The sequence below is a fragment of the Moschus berezovskii genome, chromosome 6, assembly GCF_049115385.1.
Source record: "Moschus berezovskii isolate FMDL1 chromosome 6, NW_MosBer_1.0, whole genome shotgun sequence".
In the NCBI taxonomy this organism is placed as follows: Eukaryota; Metazoa; Chordata; class Mammalia; order Artiodactyla; family Moschidae; genus Moschus; species Moschus berezovskii.
This window is the reverse complement of record NC_142465.1, coordinates 96,107,712-96,129,683: the sequence shown is the minus strand read 5'-3', so window position 1 is coordinate 96,129,683 and position 21,972 is coordinate 96,107,712. Positions and strand designations below refer to the sequence as shown.

General features: G+C 41.1%; 1 pseudogene; it reads right to left on the bottom strand.

The window, feature by feature from the left end:
• Positions 1-464: 464 nt before the first annotated feature.
• Positions 465-21,264, bottom strand: LOC148777691 (uncharacterized; annotated as a pseudogene).
• Between the last annotated feature and the right edge of the window lie 708 nt (positions 21,265-21,972).

Here is a 21,972-nt window from a genome sequence, read left to right as displayed (position 1 = left end):
TGTTTCTTCTTGCCAGCCTCTGCCTGAGGCAGCACTTTGTTGATAATACTGGACCAACTCTATAAACAGGTATCCTGTTATTAATTATGACGAGGTTCAGCCCAGTGGAGTAAAATTACTTTCAGAAGGCCAAGTCGGTGCCAGAATGAGTCACCAATAAACTGAGACTTTTCCTCCTCCCCCGCACTTTGTTCCCACAGCGGTCACAGCTGCCTACAGGTTCCTAGAGGCTGGAGTTACCAAAGAGTGACCGAGGCAGTGACCTCTGAGGTCTCATTGCTTATCCTCCCCCATTATCCCAGAAATGAACAAGCTGGCATCCACAGGAATTAGTAGGATCATAACGGGACAAACAGAGATGTCAAACTGATTCTGTCTCTGGTTCCCCACCTCAAATCTGTTTCTTTCCCATCAGTTTCGATCTCATTCTTGGTTTTTCTCTTTCCCCTTCTATTCTCCTTTGATCAGTGCTTCCTCCCTCGGCTGTTATTTTCCTCCTCTTTGTTCTCCTGTGTGACATCTACCATCGTCATCCTATCCCCGTTCTCCTCCTCATCTCCTCCTCCTTCCTGACTCCATTCAAAAATAATGATAATGATAAAGATAACAGCAACAGTAATAAACAGTTGTCTGCTGACTGTACTGCAGGAACACAAAGTACTTTCCATTAGTGATCACTGGTGGCTCCTCAAGTCCCTCCAGCCTGGTGGTGGAACTGATGGCCATAGTGAGGTAGGTGGGGGAGTGTGGGTGGTTCCCAGTAAGCACCCACTTGAATCATTCCACTGCCAATCCTTCTGACAATGTCTAATGCGGGCAAATGCACAGTAGCTAAATAAGTCCGTGTTGCTACTGCACTCCCAATCACAATGCAGTTTCCAATGGAAAATTCCCAGTCTACAAAAGTAAAAAAAAAGTAAATGAGGCTGAATGGATGTTTTAACTAAGATTGTGACATCATCTCTTGATTTTATGTCTGTCCAGCTTTTGCTCTGTGAATGAGTAGGCTTGTGCTTTTCAGAACAATGTTGTAACACACATGTACTAAAAATTATACTGGAATGCCCAATGAAGCCTGCATCTACCCAGACAAATTAGCTGGTAGAGATACCCAATGTAGTTAGTTCAGGAGTATAAATTCTTACCTTTTCATATATAGCAATTTAAAAACTGACTGAGATGCATCATTACCTCAAACTCTTAATCCTGCCTATAATTTTGCCTTGATCTTCTAATGTATATTTACGTGATATTTTTACTTAAAAATTCTTGTTGTTTTTAACATGCTTGTTTATGAATTTTGTATAAGCCACTTCAAATCCTTTGTGGGACAGTTTGAGTTTGGAAATAAATAAATGAAGTAATAAACTCTGTCTTTACCCAATTATCAAAACTAATATGTCTTGATCTCTATTCTGGCTTTTAGCTCTTGGTTTTTGTTTTTCGTTTTTTTTTTTTTTCATCTTCACTGCCTTATTTATAATTTGACCTCACATTGTAAACTGAATGTTTGTGTCCCCTCAAAATTCATATATTGAAAAAAAATTCACAATGCAATGGTATTTGGAGGCAAGGTCTTTAGGAGGTTATGAAGTCTTGAGGATGGAGCCTTTATGATGGAGTTAGTTCCCTGGTAAAGAGAGTCCAGAGATTCCTTCACCTCTTCTGCCAAGTAAGGACACATGAACCCAGAAGCAAGCTCTCATCAGACACCAGATCTGTCAACACCTTGATCTTGGCCTTCTCAGCCTCCAGACCCATAAGAAATAAATTTCCCTTGTTTATAAGTACCTTGTCTATGATACTTTTTTACAGCAGCACAAACACACTAAGATACCTCACGAGAGTATCTGATTGAAAGATACCATTTGAAGACATACAAACTTTGTTTTATCAGGGTTATGTAAACCATGTACACTCATATAAGTGAAGAATGGATTTGAAAAAATAGCAGCACAAAGTAAATATTTATTGGCCACTGCTTTAAGCTAAATATCTGGGAAATTCTGGCTTGAAAGTGCTTGTTTTGGCACGAATTATCCAGGTGTAGTATTTCAAGCCATGTTAAGCTTAAAGGTAGGAATTCAGCAGGCGCTACTGTCAGCCTCACCTTCAATAGTTCAAGACTCTTCATGTATGCGAAGTCATTTCAGTCACGTCTGACTCTTTTTGACCCTATGGACTATAGCTTGCCAGACTCCTCTGTCCATGGGATTCTCCAGGCAAGAATAATAGAATGGGTTGCCATTCCCTGGGGTTATTCCCAACCCAGGGATCAAACCTGTGTCTCCTGCACTGCAAGCAGATTCTTCACCCACTGAGCCACCTGGGAAGCCCCAAGACTTTACCAATAAGCAAATTATCACAAGAAATGAAGTTTCCCCACAATCTATTGGAAGTTTCTATTGCACAATGAAGCTCTGATTTGGAAAATTAATTCATTGGTTATTCATTGACTAAAGCGGAGAACTGCTATTTATATCTTTGGATAGGGAGGCCTGGTGTGCTGTGATTCATGGGGTCGCAGAGAGTCGGACATGACTGAGCAACTGAACTGAACTGAACTGAACTTCTACATTCCTGAGGATTAGAGAGTTCTTCTCACCACTGACTCCCCTGTCATAGGTCATGTGCTCTGTGGTATAGTGGTCTGATTACAACCCCAGCTCTGCCAGTTATAGTCTTTACACTTTAGGGTAACTTGCTTAAACTGCCTGTACATCAGATTTTTCATCAGTGAAACAAAACAATAGTTCTTAGAAACTGAAACACCTGCATACGGAAAATGACAAATCATAAATATATGGATGGAAGAGTTGTTTTTTCATATCTCCATAACATAATTGCTGAATTATATGTCTGTATGTCTAAAATTCTCAAAGAGGGATGCCTGAGGAAAGGCCCTAATTAGTGATAACTGGTTATCCCAGTTGGCATCATCAAGTGGTTGATGACATCTTCCAAGGCAGAGACATGGTGCCCCTAAGAAATTACTCAGTAACCAAAACTGTGTCTTTTAGATTTAAACCTGTTTCGGCAATGGCAAGTGTCTCAGTGCTAACAAATGTCTATTGTATTTCATGAGCAGTTGAGCTGGGTATATGGACAATCCCTACATGTGTGCACACATGCGCACGCGCACGCACACGCACACACACACACACACACACACACACACACAGAACAGCAATGTGGCCAAAGGCTAGACTGTGCCATCAGATCCAGACTGAGGTTTCTGTTCTACGTATTAGCTAAGTGGCCTTGGGCAAGTTAAACTCACTAAGCTTCAATTTTCACTTGTAAAATGGAGATAATACCTACTTTGAGGTAGAAAAGCAAATGAGACAATGCATGTAAATCATTTAACCTTGTGCTTGACACACATGAAGCACTCATCAAACAGGAGCTGCTATTATTGTTGTTTTTGTTATCATTATTATTTTATCACTCCAAATTCTGAGCAATGTTTCATTAATGACGGAGATATAACATCAATTACAAAATAATTTTATTTTAGTCATTGAAAAAAAGGTTTAGCAGTTTTAATCTTCTACAAAATTTGTGATGCTGTAGTTGCCATCTTGCATGCCCTAAAACCAAAAAGTCGATAAATTCAGATTAATGTGCATTGTGGATAAAAGCTCAAAGTGATAATTAGATAAGAGGCTGCCATGATTTTTCCAGATGACTGGGTTAGAGTGACTGGTTGTTCAGGTGGCATTATTATTAATAGTGGTGATAATTATTGAAGCTTTTAATGTCCCATAATTACCAACGAAGCTGCCACTGAAGTGCCACATCAAAAAATTTTATTTTCTTTTTTTTCGCTTATGAATTCCATTTCTTTATTCACCAAGCATGGGAGGTAGATGTCAGTACTCATAATGATCCTTCCTTTCATGCACATTTTGCTTTGAACAATTTCTTCCAGTACATTTGGCTGGAAGGTAATAGGCCTGTATCATATTTCTAGTGCCTTAGAAGGAAGGGAAAGAACTTACAGGAAAACAGTGAAAAACCTTAGCACAGTCAACACAAAAGAAAGAGGGGTAGAGGAGACTTTATCAGCAGCCTAATATCTTAAAAAAGGTCCATTTGCCTGAAAGTGTTGAAGAAAAGGACATTGGTGCTTGAAGGGACTCTTAACAGGCAAATGTGAGGACAAGTCAAAAAAAGCACAACTGAATCTCATCCAGAGGGAAATATCTGAATAGAAAGGAAGGCAAGCTGGGTTTGGAGAATTATATAAAGGAAATGTAATGTAATCAAGTCTACCTGGATATTCTCCAGGCTCAGTTCTGTGTTATTGTGGCAGCGATTTCATTAGTCATTTGTAGAGCTATAAACTTGATACTCACTCAGTGTATATTTATTTTTTAAGCCAACCTACACTGGCTCCTTGTTTCAGTTTTCACATTTTTTTTCATTCATTTACAACTTCTGGTTTAAAGATTTAATCTCTGAATAAAATTCTGGAAGACAATTCAGGTACTTTAACAGCAAAAACACATTTGCTTTTACTTTATACCTGGCATCAAGGTAGCCAGTTACAACCTCACCCTTTTTCCACATGTAATAACTTCATTCAATATGTTTTTCAGGCTGATTCACACTGATATATGGTGGAAACAAACACAATACTATAAAGCAATCATCCTCCAATTAAAAATAAATAAATTTTTAAAAATGAGTCTTTCATTCAATAAGCATTTCCTGAATTTTTACTAGTATCTTAAGCATGTCATTACTCATGAAATCAAACATAATATGATTCCCTACTCTACTAGTCCAAGTAGAAACTTCTCCCAAGAGTCTTGATATTTTCAGAAATGCATAATGTCTTCTTGCAGGCTACTTCAGATACTGTTCACCTGGTGGGAGGTGAAGAAACTTTCGATCTGTCCTCATCACCTGTATACTCTAGGTGTCAGGAAGAATAAAGCACAGGGAAGAAACACCAGAAAGGGAGTTAGAAGCTGAGACTCCAAAATGAGGATGAGACAGCACTGAAGCACTGACACAGATAATTCAGTCCCTGACTCTCTTCCTGTTAAGTACCCAAAGGATCTGGAAGTTCTCCAAAGGCTTGAAAATCCTTGTTTAAAAAGTGGTTCCATAAAATCACTCTCACTGGATGAAATGCAGAGAACACACAGTTGTTAATGAAGTAGAATTTCCAATGGCCTTACTTCCAATTTTTCAGGGAAGAAAAAGGTAGAAACACTTTAGTCATTTGTGATCTTCGTAGGGTCTTCAAAATGTTTTATAAAGCTATTTATGTTCCAGTACACACTGCTTCTGATAACAGGTTACAAGTTCATGAATGATACTTTGAAGGTAAACATGCAATTCATTGGGCTCCCCTGGTGGCTCAGTGGTAAAGAATTCACCTGCCAATGCAGGAGACACAGGTTCGACCCCTGGCTCAGGAAGATAACCTGGAGGAGCAAATGGCAACCCACTCACAGTATCTTGCCTGGGAAATCCCATGGGCAGAGGAGCCTGGTGAGCTACAGTCCATGGAGTCACAAGAGTTGGATATGACTCAGAGACTAAACTGCCACCACTACCATACAATTCATTAATAACATACATAGCACTTAGTTCCTAAAATCATTTCCCTAAATCCACTTCCCTAGTGGCCTAACGATTTTTCTTAAGGGATTCATTCCAGGGTTCTTATTATCGTTATCTTTTATGACCTTAATAAATGATAATGCCTACTTTATAGTGTGGAGGTTATTGTCAAGTGCCCTATGTATGCAAGCAACTAAATTGAGAAAAATGCTTAATTTCTGAGACTCAACTGTTACTTTGCCGACAAAGGCCCATCTAGTCAAAGCTATGGTTTTTCCAGTAGTCATGTATGGATGTGAGAGTTGGACCATAAAGAAAGCCGAGTGCCAAAGAACTGATGCTTTTGACTGTGTTGGACAAGACTGAGAGTCCCTTGGACTGCAAGGAGATCAAACCAGTCCATCCTAAAGGAGATCAGTCCTGAATATTTGTTGGAAGGGATGCTGAAGCTGAAGCTCCAATACTTTGGTGACCTGATGCAAAGAACTGACTCATTAGAAAAGACCCTGATGCTGGGAAAGATAAGGCAGGAGGAGAAAGGGACAACAGAGGATGAGATGGTTGGATGGCATCACCGACTTGATGGACATGAGTTTGAGCAAGCCCCCAGAGTTGGTGATGGACAGGGAAGCCTCACATGCTGTAATCCATGGGGTCACAAAGAGTTGGACACAACTGAGTGACTGAATTGAACTTACTACTCTGCATAGGCATTTTATAAATACCTAAAGAAGATGTAGCATACAAAGTTCAGACTTCAGAATGAGAAATAGTTTATAATTTTCAATTCCAAGTTAAGTGTGAGCCTGATAAGACTGTTTCAAATCTCTTGTTTTAGAGATTAAATGCAAAATTTCCTGGGTAAATATCAGTTTTATAAATGTATTATTGATTTGGTCATATTTTCTCTGTGCTCCTGAAGCAGTCCACTTAATCACAAACATTTTTTCAAGACTGTAGGATTCAATCTTTATATTTTAAATCATTCTAAGCTTAATAAGGCAATGTTTGTTCGTTACCTCATTTACACTGAGGATCTTAACAACTTACTGTGACTTAGAAAAGTCTCTTCAGAAAACACATGAAATTATTTTCAGGATTAAGTAAGGAACTCTCAACTGCATTTACCCTTTCAGCCATGAGGGCAAACGTCTTAAGCTTGCAATTTCAAGCACTTATTGATCCAAAATCAATAGTAACTTGTATTTAAAAGCACCCATCTCAGAGGCATAAATTGGAAAAATATAAGGAAATATGACCTGAAAATACTTGGCACATTTTTTCCCATCTTAGAAGCTGAGTGCACTATATGTATATGACCAAACAAGTGAATTTAGAGCAGCATTATTGAATTACAATCAATGGCTGCTGCTGTTGTTTAGTCACTAAGTTGTGTCCAACTCTTCTGCGACCCCATGGAGTGGAGCCTGCCAGGCCTCTCTGTCCATGGGATTTCCTAGGCATGAACAATGAATATTGGAGTAGGTTGCCATTTCCTTCTCCAGGGGATCTTCCCAACCCAGGGATCAAACATGCATCTCCTGCATTGGCATGTGGTTTCTTTACCACTGAGTCACCTGGGAAGCAGAATCAATGGTAGCTCATGACAAAGTATGAGCATGTGTATGTGTGTTGGGTAGGGGGATGAGAAAATACACAAAGATGGAGTAATTTCTACTTATCAGGTCTTGTTCAGGATACTGAAAATACAGTGTGAATAAGATAGGGTTCCTAATCTTGGGGAGCTAATATTCCTGTCAAGGAATACAGGCTACAAGACACATAAATTTTAAAAAATTCAGAAATATATCCCTGATTTAGGATCTAATTTAAGTTCAAAGTAATGAGACTTCAGAAACAGAGATGGCCAAAATAGAGACCATACAACCCACTGTGAGTATGAGCAGAAAAGCCAGACAACGGTTTTAGGACATCAAAGACTTGGCTTTTATAATTATTAGATACAAAGCATAAACAATACTTTGGCCACCAGATGAGAAGAGCTGACTCATTGGAAAAGGCCCTGATTCTGGGAAGATTGAGGGCAGTAGGAAAAGGGGGCGACAGAGGATGAGATGACTGAATGGCATCACAGACTCAATGGACATGAGTTTGAGCAAGCTCTGGAAGATGGTGAAGGATAGGCAAGCCTGGGGTGCTGCAGTCCATGGGGTCACAAAGAGTTGGACAAGACTCAATGACTGAAACATAACAACAGCATAAACGAACATGTATAAAACGGTACAATCTTTTAAAGCATTTGGGCCAAAATACGATTAAGGAAGTGACGATCAGAAAACACCACGAGGAATTAAGGCAGAATCAACATTTAGAAATAAAACACATATAGGGTAAAGATGGAGTCTCAGGGAATGGGTGAGGCATCAGAGCAGAGCAAACTGGTAAACTGGAAGACAGATATGAAAACATTACCTAGAGTACTGCACAGAAAGAAAACTAGAACGGTATGAAAGAACAGAGAAATGAGAGATTCTATCATGCATCCAATGGAGCCCCGGAAGAAGAGAACGTTTGAAAATGTAAAAGGGACGGATGAACCTATTTGCAGGGCAGGAATGGAGACACAGACATAGAGAACAGAGTTGTGGACACAGGAAGGGAAGGAGAGGGAGGGACGAATTGAGAACAGCATGGAAACATGTACATCATCACATCTAAAACAGACGGCCAGTGAGACTGCTGTATGATGCAGGGAGCTCAGAACTGGTACTCGGTGACAATCTTAGAGACATGGGATCGGGTGGGAGGAGAGAAGGAGGTTCAAGAGGGAAGGGACATATGTATACCTATGGCTGATTCATGTTAATGAATGGCAGAAACTAACACAATATTGTAAAGCAATTATCCTTCAATTAAAAATAAATTTTAAAAAAATTTAAATAAATAAATGAATAAAATGGATAACCAAGTGATAATGTGCCAAGATGTCTGATTTGTGAACTTTTCTGCAAATTTTGTTTTGATAAGAACATGATTAAACAATGTTGCTGAATGATTTTTAAAAACAAAATGGAAAAAAACACAGAAGGGATAGGTTTGAAGATACAATCAGTATAAAAATTTTCAGAATTGATAAAGTGTATATACACTGTATACACACACACACACACATGAATAGGAAGTTGCACATAAACCAAACAGGACAGACCATGAGATACACATTGGGGCACTTTTTAAAAGGCTACAGAATACTGAAAACAAGAAAAGAAACATCGAAACAGATGGAGAGAAAAGACAGGTCATTTACCAGGAATGATAATTATACCCATAACCCACCCCTCATTGGCAACAGTGGAAGCCAAAGGCTGAGCATTACTAACTTCAGAGCCAGACAGAATATAACTGTCAATCCAGAATTGTAAATCTAGCAAAATTATCACTTCAAAATGGGGGTAAAATGAAGATATTTTCAAAGGAACAAAAACTGAGGGAGCTTACCACCAACAGACTTTCACCAAAGGAACTTTCAAGTTATGTATTTTGTGAATAAGAAAAATGATCCTAGAAGTGTTCTACACAGTTAATATAGATTTTTGTGGTCATGACAGAACAGTCCTGTGAATATATTAAAAATCATTCAATGTACAATTAAGTGGGTAGAAAGTATGGTGTAGGAATTATAGCTAAACAAAGCTGTTTTTAAAAACCATAAGGGACAAAGACAGTATGACTTGAAAACTTGGCAAAAATGAGTATCTGGACTTCATTATTAAACCGCTAATCCTGCTAGGGTTTAACGTATAAAGACAGTTACACTGACATGCATCTCAAGAGGATAGCAGAAACAAACTTCAGTTCAGTTCAGTTCAGTTCATTCGCTCAGTCGTGTCCGACTCTCTGCGACCCCATGAATCACAGCACGCCAGGCCTCCCTGTCCATCACCAAATCCCGGAGTTCACTCAAAGCTGCCTATAAATCAAGAATACTTTTTAGAGAAAGCTTATAAGTTTTTCGGCTTATATTTTATTAATTAAATTAATATATAATAATAGCTCAGTTGGTAAAGAATCCACCTGCATTGCAGGAGACCCCGGGTTGATTCCTGGGTGGGGAAGATCCCCTGGAAAAGGGAAAGGCTACCCACTCCAGTATTGTGGCCTAGAGAATTCCACGGACTGTATAGTCTATGGGGTCACAAAGAGTTGGACATAAATGAGTGACTTTCACTTTTCAACCATTATTTTAAGAGTATAGACTAAAATAACTTCTTAAGAATAGTAATAAAAACAAAATATTTTCAAAGACAAACTCATAAAATAAATTCAGATAAGTCACATTTTCATCCCTGTTTTCCGAACTGTTCCCTCCCTCTCACACTGGTAATTAATACTTGATTTCTATTACCCTCATTTCTCAAAAACTAATTATTTCAGAGTTGGAAAACTAATATAACCATATTTCATTGTATTACACAAGAAAAGCACCATGACGTTTTGATGTCTGTATCCAGAACAAGCTTGAGAACCATCATAAATCTAACCACAAACATTGGGCATAAACAAGAGTCTTCAACAGCCTTCAGCTCAGTTTAGGTCAGTTCAGTTGCTCAGTCGTGTCCAGCCCTTTGCGAACCCAAGGACTGCAGCATGCAAGGCCTCCCTGTCTATCACCAACTCCCGGAGTTTACTCAAACTGGTGTCCATTGAGTCGGTGATGCCATTCAACCATCTCATCCTCTGTCGTCCCCTTCTCCTCCTGCCTTCAAACTTTCCCAGTCTTTTCAAATGAGTCAGCTCTTCGCATCAGGTGGCCAAAGGATTGGAGCTTCAGCATCAGTCCTTCCAATGAATATTCAGAACTGATTTCCTTTACGATTGACTGGTTGGATCTCCTTGCAGTCCAAGGAACTCTCAAGAGTCTTCTCCAACACCACAGTTCAAAAGCATCAATTCTTCGCAGCTCAGCTTTCTTTATCATCCAACTCTCACATCCATACATGACCACTGGAAAAACCACAGCTTTGACTAGACAGACCTTTGCTGGCAAAGTAATTTCTCTGCTTTTTAACAAGCTGTCTAGGTTGGTCATAACTTTTCTTCCAAGGAGCAGGCATCTTTTAATTTCATGGTTGCAGTCACCATCTGCAGTGATTTTGGATACCCAAAAAATAAAGTCTGCCACTGCTTCCACTATTTCCCCATCTATTTGCCATGAAGTGATAGGACCAGATGCCATGATCTTAGTTTTCTGAATGTTGAGCTTTAAGCCAAATTTTTCACTCTCCTCTTTCACTTTCCTCAAGAGGCTCTTTAGTTCTTACTTTCTGCCGTAAGGGTGGTGTCATCTGCATATCTGAGGTTACTGATATTTCTCCCGGGAATCTTGATTCCATCTTGTGCTTCATCCAGCCCAGCATTTCTCATGATGTACTCTGCATTTAAGTTAAATAAGCAGGGTGACAATATGCAGCCTTGAGGTACTCCTTTCCCAATTTGAAACCAGTCTGTTGTTCCATGTCCACTTCTAACTGCTGCTTCCTGACCTGCATACAGATTTGTCAGGAGACAGGTCATGTGGTCTGGTATTCCCATCTCTTGAAGGATTTTCTACAGTTTGTTGTGATCCACACAGTCAAAGGCTTTGGAGTAATCAATAAAGAAAGATGAAGCCTTTTTTAAAAAAAATTAGACTTTAATTTTTTTAATTACCATATGATTCTGCAATCCCACACCTGTACATACATCCTGAAAAAACTATAATTTGAAAAGATACATGCACCCCAGTGTTATCTGCAATACTATTTAAAATAGCCAAACTATGGAAACAATCTCAATGCCCATTAACTGATGAATGGATAAAAATGATGTGTTTTATAAATATATACTCAAAGGACTATTCAGTTCATTTCAGTTCAGTTCAGTTACTCAGTCGTGTCCGACTCTTTGTGACCCCATGAAATCACTGCATGCCAAGCCTCCCTGTCCATCACCAACTCCCGGAGTTCACTCAAACTCATGTCCATCGAGTCGGGGATGCCATCCAGCCATCTCATTCTCTGTCGTCCCCTTCTCCTCCTGCCCCCAATCCCTCCCAGCATCAGAGTCTTTTCCAGTGAGTCAACTCGTCGCATGAGGTGGCCAAAGTATTGGAGTTTCAGCTTTAGCATCAGACCTTCCAATGAACACCCAGGATTGATCTCCTCTAGAATGGACTGGTTGGATCTCCTTGCAGTCCAGGGGACTCTCAAGAGTCTTCTCCAACACCACAGTTCAAAAGCATCAATTCTTCGGTGCTCAGCTTTCTTCATAGTCCAACTCTCACATCCATACATGACCACGGGAAAAACCATAGCCTTGACTAGACAGACCTTTGTTGGCAAAGTAATGTCTCTGCTTTTTAATATGCTATCTAGATTGGTCATAACTTTCCTTCCAAGGAGTAAGCGTCTTTTAATTTCATGGCTGTAATCAGCATCCGCAGTGATTTTGGAGCCCAAAAAAATAAAGTTTGACACTGTTTCCACTGTTTCTCCATCTATTTCCCATGAAGTGATGGGACCAGATGCCATGATCTTAGTTTTCTGAATTACTCAGCCCTAAAAAGGAATGAAGTAATGCCATTTGCAGCCACATGGATGGCACCTAGAGATGATTATACTAAGTATGTGAGACAGAGAAAGACAAACATCATATGATATCACTTATACATGGAATCTAAGAAATAAAAAGACACAAATAAACTTATCTACAAAACTGAAATAGACTCACAGACATAGAAAACAAACTTTGGTTACCAAAGGGGAAAGGGAGAAGGGATATATTAGGAGTTCAGGATTAACATATATTCACTACTTTATATAAAGTAGATAACCAGCAAGGACCTACTGTACAGCACAGGGAACTATATTCAACATTTTGCAATAACCCATAAAGGAAAAGAATATATATATATAGGCTTCCCTAGTGGCTTAGATGGTAACTAATCTGCCTACAACACAGGAGATGCAGGTTTGATCCCTGGGTTGGGAAGATCCCCTAGAGAAGGGAATGGCTACCCAACCCACTCCAGTATTTTTGCCTCGATAATCCCATGGACAGAGGAACCTGGTGGGCTAAAGACCATGCAGTTGCAAAGAGTTGGACACGATTAAGTGACTAACACACAATATGTGTGTGTGTGTGTATAACCGAATCACTTTACTGTACACCTGAAACTAACACCACATCGTCAGTCAACTATATTTCAATAAAAAATACTTTATCTTTTGAAACAGTTTTACATTTATATGAAAAACATGAGCAGATAACACAGAGAATTTCCATATACCTCTCCCCTTCCCACAATTTCTTTTTATTTTTTTACTGAAATATAGTTGTGTACAATACTATGTTCATTGCGACTGTACTACACAACAATCTGACATCTGCATACATTATGAAAGGATCATCATGGTAAGTCTAGTAACCACCTGTCCCCATACAAAAAGTTCTTATTATTGTATGCTGTATTACATATTCTTTATTCTATGTATTACATCCTGGTGACTTATTTCATAACTGGAGATTTGTACTTCTTAATCCTTTCACCTATTTGGCCCCCACACCCCTCCATTCCGGCAACCACTCATTTGTTCTCTGCATTTATGAATGAATTTTCATTTTGGACAAAGCCTTTCTTTTGATTAAAGGAGAGTTTCTGGTCAGTTTGCACAGGAAGAAACATCTGGGGGCCAGGGGTACTTTGAACACCATGTTTGAAATTACCATCTACTTCCATCAATGTTTGCAATGGTGTGCAAGGAAAACAGGTTTCAGAACCAGGTATTTCCAAACTGTGATACTTTGAGCAAGTTGCTTAACCTATCTACGCTTTGCTTTCCTTGCTAAAAAAGAAACAAGGATGAGGACTTCACTGGTGATCCAGTGGTTAAGAATCTACCTGCCAGTGCAGGGGATACAGGTTCCATCCCTGGTCTGAGAAGCTTCCACATGCCATAGAGCGACTGAGCCCATGTGCTGCAACTACTGAAGTTGCACCCCTCACAGCCCATGCTCCGCAGCAAGAGAGGCTTCCGCAATGAGAAGCACCACAACGAGAGAGCATCTCTTGCTTGTCACTGGGTTTCCCTGGTTGTTCAGATGGTAAAGAGTCTGCCTGCAGTACAGGAGACCCATGTTTGTTCTCTGGCTCAGGAAGATCCCCTGGAGAAGGAAATGGCAAACACCTCCAGTATTCTTGCCTGGAAAATCCCATGGACAGAGGAGCCTGGCAGGCTACAGCCCATGGGGTCGCAAAGAGTCAGACACGACTGAGCAACTTCACTCACTCAATCATCACAACTGGAGAAAGCCTGCACACAGCAGCAAAGACCCAGGGCAGCCAAAGAGAGTAAATAAATAAATAGAATGAATTTTTAACAAATGCTTTATTGCTAAAAATGCTAACCATAATCTGAAAAAAAAAAAAAAACAAGAATGATACTGCTCACTGTTTCAGATTATTCTAGGGACTGTGTTACATGACGCAATGATTCAGAACCCACAGAACAAGCACGAGGTTGCTGTGGAGGCACTCCAAGATGGAGTCTAAAATTGCACCCCAGGACCACAGAGGATGCCAACTTCATTTCAACTGTGATCAGCAGGTCAAGGTGTGGAGGGAGAGCATCATCCCCTTCTGAGTTAGGCCCCTGCTGTATGCAGAATTAAAAGCTCCATCTCTCTACTTCTCTGAAAGCATGTGATATCCCAGAGCATCAGCCAATGAAGTCGGTTTAAGAAAGTGATGCAGAGGGGTATGGCCAATTCACAGTGGAGAACAGAAAAGGCTTAATGCAAATGGAAGGCAAACGCTTTTTAGCTGAATTGAATCTGTTCAGGTTGACTGTTGAAAAAATAAACATGCAGGGTTATTCTTCCTCTTCTGCCATTAAAATGTGCTTCCTCTAAAAGGAAAGCCTCCCATTGTTTGGCTCACAGAAAATATTACAGTTCTTAACCTTACTGTACAAAATCTTGGGCTTTCTTAAACAGCCAGCTCTCAATGTGCACCGTATTTAGCTGGCAAGGCAGTCATGGAATATCTCTAAGAAATCGCCTGGGAAATGTATCCGTGGGTTTTGCTGTACGACAGTAAAACTCGCGAACACTGGCCGATTACGGTCCTAAAATGAATTGCCCATTGCTTCTTCCCAATTTCTTAAGCCAACTTCCTTTTCAGTTTATTTTCCATATGTGACAATTCTAGGCCACCCCAAGCTGTGCACATTCAGACCACATTTGTGAGGAAAGGTGCAATTGAACTTTGCAAATGGAAAAAAAAAAGAGAGATCAGCGATTAATCTGAGTCCTCACAGAAAAGAAATGGGCTATTTTTGCTTCTGAAAGCTTTTTGAAAAAGACTTCACTCCTAGAAGCCACTCTTTCTCTTTGTAAGCAAGTTGGCTGGCACAGGTAAAGAAACCAAAGGTGAGGGTCCTGCCAGAGGGGGCCTGAGGGATGGAAAGAAGTACAGGGGTTGACTCAGGCAGACTCCAAACCTCCCCTTCTTACCCCGAGTCTCCAGCCAAAGCTGAGAAAAGGTTTTGCAATCACCATAGTGATTCGGGCAAAAACAAGCCTGTCTATTTATGCATGAGTTCTGCTAGGCAGGCCTGAAATAATATAGTCAAAAGTAGGCCAAAATTTCATAAAAATATAGAAAATGTAAACCTGGCAATCTGGCAGCCCTGGTACCTAGAAATGCCAACCTGTGTGTTCTCCCAGATAACGTGACACATTTGTGGGTTTTCACTTAAGAGTCAGAAAAATCAAGGATGAGCTCCTTGGACAAGTTCCGCTGTGTCAGAACCCCCCAAATAACCCGGGGTGGGGGGCAGGTGTCCATGAGAATCGGGAGCAGAAGAGTCATCATTAAATGAGACTGGACCGCCAACTCCAGAAAGGGCTTCTACTGGTGGGAAGCCAACGAGACTTACCCCAAGACCCCCAAATCCATCCTGACAGCATCACACCTGTACCCGTATTTCCTTCCTACACACACTCTCATCAGCATCCACCACACAGTAACTAAGGTAGCTTCCGTTCCGTTCAGTCGCTCAGTTGTGTCCGACTCTGCGACCCGTGGACTGTAGCCTACCAGGTTTCTCCGTCCATGGGATTCTCCAGGCAAGAATACTGGAGTGGGTTACCAAGGTAGCTTAGGAAGATACATTTCTTAAATTTATAACCAAAAATTTTTAAAATAAATATATTATGAAAGTGTTACTCAAACTGGTACATGAGATTTTAAGTGATATGTAAATTCACTTTATTTGAAATTTTACTTGTATTTTATGTACATTTTTAAAAATATAGCACAGGACTTCCCTGGTGGTGCAGCGGATAGGAGTCTGCCTGTCAATGCCGGGGATGTGGGTTCAATCCCTGGTCCAGGCGGATCCCACATGCCCTGGGGCAACTGGGCTTGTGTGCTACAACTACAGAGCCTGTGCTCTAGAGCCTGGGAGCTGCAACTACTGAAGCCCACATGCCTGAAGCCCACGCATCACCAACAAGAGAAGCCACTGCAATGAGAAGCCTGCGCACCGCAATCAAGAGTTGCCCCGGCTCACTGCAACTAGAGAAAAGCCTGTGCATAATAATATTAAGTATTATATTAATAGTAAGATATTAACAATAGTAATATAACAATAATAGTAAATAATAAAAAAACAATAATTAAAAAAACACCACATAGAATCTATGGTTTCACAAGTACTAGTTACTTAGAACAAAGTTAATTTTTTTTAAGAATTTCAAAATGACCTTATTAACAGAAATAGTAAGTAAAAATTGAATACTTGCGCTCCTCTAAAAGAAAAACCAGGAGCGCAAGTATTCAATGTAAAATGGGCAAAAATATGAAATTGGTACATGAGAGATGGATTTGGAGGACACATAATGAGACGTGGAAAATTTTTAAAGAGATGGGAATACCAGACCACCTGACCTGCCTCTTGAGAAACCTGTATGCAGGTCAGGAAGCAACAGTCAGAACTGGACATGGAACAACAGACTGGTTCCAAATAGGAAAAGGAGTACGTCAAGGCTGTATATTGTCACCTTGCTTATTTAACTTATATGCAGAGTACATCATGAGGAACGCTGGGCTGGAAGAAGCACAAGCTGGAATCAAGATTGCTGGGAGAAATATCAATAACCTCAGATATGCAGATGACACTACCCTTATGGCAGAAAGTGAAGAGGAACTCAAAAGCCTCTTGATGAAAGTGAAAGAGGAGAGTGAAAAGTTTGACTTGAAGCTCAACATTCAGAAAACAAAGATCATGGCATCTGGTCCCATCTTTTCATGGGAAATAGATGGAAAAACAGTGGAAACAGTGTCAGACTTAATTTTTTGGGGCTCCAAAATAACTGTGGATGCTGATTACAGCCATGAAATTAAAAGACGCTTACTCCTTGGAAGGAAAGTTATGACCAACCTGGATAATATATTAAAAAGCAGAGACATTACTTTGCCAATAAAGGTCCGTCTAGTCAAGGCTATGGTTTTTCCCGTGGTCATGTATGGATGTGAGAGTTGGACTGTGAAGAAAGCTGATCGCCGAAGAATCGATGCTTTTGAACTGTGGTGTTGGAGAAGACTCTTGAGAGTCCCTTGTACCGCAAGGAGATCCAACCAGTCCATTCTAAGGGAGATCGATCCTGGGTGTTCATTGGAAGGTCTGATGCTAAAGCTGAAACTGCAATACTTTGGCCACCTCATGCGACGAGTTGACTCACTGGAAAAGACTTTGTTGCTGGGAAAGGTTGGGGGCGGAAGGAGAAGGGGACGATAGAGAATGAGATGGCTGGATGGCATCACCGACTCTGTGGACATGAGTTTGAGTGAACTCCGAGAGTTGGTGATGGACGGGGAGGCCTGGCGTGCTGTGATTCATGGGGTCACAGAGAGTCGGACATGACTGAGCGACTGAACTGAACTGACAGTATCATGAGGAAATTTCTGTTTCCAGTCAAGCCCTAAGGTCCTGGCCCAAGAAAGAAGTACCTTTGGTTTTCCTATCCCACAAAGTTTGCTGAGAACTATTTTTTTGGGTGGACAGTCCTCGTTTCTTCAACTGTGCATGGAGTCTGGGTAGATGCTCCTCTCAGACTGGGAATCTCCAAGAGGAAGCTGCCACTCATCACTGAACTGGGATGAAAGCCACAGCCCTTGTCTCTCCCACAGGAAATACTCTAGCCTCCCTGATGTAAACAGCTCTTTATAGAAGGCCCTGCAAAATCACAGATCTGCTTATTCTGTCTGTTTAGGCACTCGGTTGTGCCTGACTCTGTGACCCTGTCCATGGGATTTTTCAGGGAAGAACACTGGAATGGGTTGTCATTTCCTCCTCCAAGGGATCTTCCCAACCCAGGGATCAAGCCTGTGTCTCCTGTGTCTCCTGCATTACAGGTAGATTCTTTCGCTGCTGAGCCATCAAGGAAGTACCCGCCAAAGCTTTAGAGACTGTATCTGGGTGAGAGGCAAGGGACGAGCCCTTGATTCAGAAATTAAGCCCTTGGCCCAACCTTGCAGTTCTCTCATCCTACATGAGAAACCAGATTTTCCAAGGTCCTAACTCCTTAACTCTCCCTCCCATCAACCTCTCCTCCACCCAGCGTTCCTCACTTCCTTCTCCCATCCTACCCCACACTTCTTGTTCTCTCACATAGTTCTGACAACGGAGAAAGCCTAGTCCAATTCTTTCTTCCTAGTGCCTGTATGTGTGTGTTTGAGGGATGATGAAAGGGGCAGGGGGTTCCTCAGCTACCAATCCACACTACAAATTTACTAAAATTGCATTGTAAATTTTGTTCTGGATTTCCTTTCCATCAAAGTGAAAGAGGGAGTGGAATTCATCATGGTTCCTCAGAGGAACGTCTTCCTAGATCTTCATCTAGTTGTTGTTCAGTTGCTCAGTCATGTCCGACTCTTGGCAACTCCATGGACTACAGCACTCCAGGCTTTCCTGTCCTTCACCGTCTCCCGAAGCTTGCTCAAACTCATGTCCATTGAGTCAGTGATGCCATCCAACCATCTCGCCCTCTGTCGCCCCATTCTCCTCCTGCCTTCAATCTTCCCCAGCATCAGAGTCTTCGCCAATGAGTCGGCTCTTTGGATAAGGTGGCCAAAGTAATGGAGGTTCAGCTTCAGCATCAGTCCTTCCAATGAATATTCAGGGATGATTTCTTTCATCTAGAGTGATTTTTATATTGAGGATATCAGCAATATTCTCTATAAAGAATGCCCGTGGTTTTTTCTTTGGCAACTGCTAATGCAGAATCATCTGTGTATGGTGAAGTGACCCCACATACATCACTGCAGTTATCTGTTTATGTTTGTCTCCTCCGTCCAGACTGTAATCTCTTGAGGGCAGGTCATAGGTCTCCTACACTCTTCTAATCTTCAATGTCAAGAATCACATAAGGCTTTCAAAGTGTTTGCTAAGGGAATAAATTAATAATCTTAATGACAGGAATGTCTGAAGATGAAGGAGCCAAAATGCTATGTTGGAACAGGAGATGCAGTTTTCTTTTTGAAATCAACAATTACATTATTTTTGACTAAAAGTCTACCAGATGCCGTAAACAGCACACAGGAGTGTTTTACCCAAGGTGCTCAGATAACTGTTCAAGTCGATCAAAGTTATTATCTGTTTGCTCAGCTTTCCCCTGCATTCCCCTGTACGTGCTTAGCTTCCACATGTAACTATATTTATCTCTGTACTTCATTTTGGATACAATATGGGCAAAGGAACCTATAGGGAAAATAGGAAATAAAATCATGAGGGAAGATGACCTAGGTTACTTTTTACCTAGATTATCTTTGGGGTCCCTCAGGCTTGCACTGGATCTGGGCCATTTGGTTTGAGTGACAGGCAGACCAAGAAATGTACTAGATTGTCTTTAACTACCAGTTGTATATCATAATAAACAGTCTTTTTAAAACAAAAAAAAAAAAGAAGCTCTGGAGAGTGGGACTTGGAATATAGTCTGCTTAGTGACATGTGCTAAAAAAAAAAGAAGACAGGATGTTTGGCACAAACGGAGACACTGTTACATAAGGCTTTTTGTAGATAAAAGCAAAGAAAAACAAAATATTAGAATCTTCCTCTTCTCCTTCCACTAGGATACATGCAGAATGGCAGGTTCCTACATAAAATGGTTTGTATTAGTTTGCTAGGACTGCTATAACAAAATATCACAGGCTGGGTGGTTTAAACAACAGAAAATTATTTTTTCACATTCTTGGTGCTAAAAGTTCAAGGTCAAAGTGCCAGCCCTGTTGGTTTCTTCTGAGACCTCCCCCCTTGGCTTGCACATGGTGGCCTTCCTACCATGTACAACTCTTTGCAACCCCACGAACTGTATAGCCCACTAGGATGCTCTGTTCATGGGATTTTCCAGGCAAAAATACTGGAGTGGGTTGCCATTTCTCTCTCCAGGGGATTTTTTCAACCTAGGAATCAACCCTGTGTCTCCTGCATTGGCAGGCAGATTCTTACCACTGAGCCACCTGGGAACACCCCCCCTATACACACACCCTTCATATGCCCAAATTTCCATTTCTTATAAGGACACCCATAAGTTTGGATTAGGGCCCAGTCTAACAGCCACATTTTAACTTAGTACCTGTTTAAAGTCTCCAAATATACTCACATTCTGAGTTACTGAGGGTAAGGACTTTAACAGACAGAACAAGGGGTTGGGGACTCGGGCAGGGGGGCATGGGGTGGTGCGGGGAACACACACAGTTCAGCCCATAACATGAGAGCATACCATGTTCTTTAAATTTAAAAAACCATGGTTTCAGGGACTTCCCTGGTGGTCCAGTGGTTAAGAACCTGCCTTCCAATGCAGGCAACACAGGTTTGCTCTCTGGTCCAGGAACTAAGATCCCACATGCTACAGGGCAACTAAGCCCACACACCACACTACAGAGCCTGCACCCCACAACTAAGACCTGAGACAGCCAAAAAGAAATGAATATTTTTAAAAGAAATAAAGAAAGACAATTTTAAAAATAAAATAAAAACTACAGTGTCATCCTAACTGGTAACTGACTGACTCCTCACTGCCAAGGCATTTTAGGATTATATTGAGGTTTAGAGAGGAACTAAGCAATGAGAAATTAAAGATCTTTCCCCAAGAAAGCCAAAGATGGCTGCAGAGGGAGGATCAAGAGTTTGGATTATTTAAAAAATCTCAAGTTCACAGTAGACCTGGGGCAACAAACTCAAATGGTTTTTGGTCAGAACAGATAACATCAACATGGACCTCAGCCTAGTTTAAAAAGAAACAGCAAAAGGAGGAGAATGACAGGACCAAACTAGAGAGTCTAAGTCATAAAAGGCATCAAATTGGATTCTTTTCCCAATGCATCAGCCAGTTCATGAGCCCTGAACAAGACACTCTTTGCTACACATTCAAACGTTCACTAAACAGATGTCCTTCTCATATGCCCTTGTGATATCTCATCCTTTTCTCTTTGGTTTCCTCCAACCCCATCCAGATAAGTCCTTTGGTTTGGTGGCAGCTCAGGGCTTCAAGCTGCTGACCTGAAGTTGGAGCGTTATAGCCGCCAACTGTTCTCTTTCCAATCAGTGCCGGCCGTGAAGGCGGCGACTCTCTCCCATAGCATGTCCGTACCTCGTTTCCATCCTCCTCAGGCTTGGTTGTCATAGGGACACCAGTGTGCTTGATGCCTGGGTGAAACTCCAGGACCAGAAAAGTAGAACATATGCAAACCTGCAGGGTCCATGAAGTGCTGAGTCAGAATCAGATAAGCAACAGAAATTGAAGATTCATGAAAGCCACAGAGGAATATAAACTGGCATATTTGCAATCTAAGTCAGTAGTTTCTAACAGAAACTAGATGAGGGGATATTTTAGGTTCAGGCACCTTTTCCATCACACACATGCCTACTACACCCAGCACCCACTGGATTTCTATAACAGGTTAGCAGCCAATAGAGTCTCAGGGACTAAAGGAATCAGACAAAAGAATAGACTGAAGCAATTTGATAAGTCATGGTTACCTTTGGACAAGGATGAGATGGTTGGATGGCATCACTGACTCAATGGACATGAGTTTGAGCAAACTCTGGGAGATAGTGAAGGACAGGGAAGCCTGGTGTGTTGCAGTCCATGGAGTCGCAAAGTGTCGGCCACAATTGAGCGACTGAACAACAACAAAGATATCTTTGGAGAACAAGGAGATCAAATCAGTCAATCCTAAAGGAAATCAACCCTGAATACTCACTGGAAGGACTGATGTTGAAGCTGAAGCTACAAAACTTAGGCCACCTGATGCAAACAGCCAACTCACTGGAAAAGATCCTGATGCTGGGAAAGGTTGAGGGCAGGAGAAGGGGGTGACCGAGAATGAGA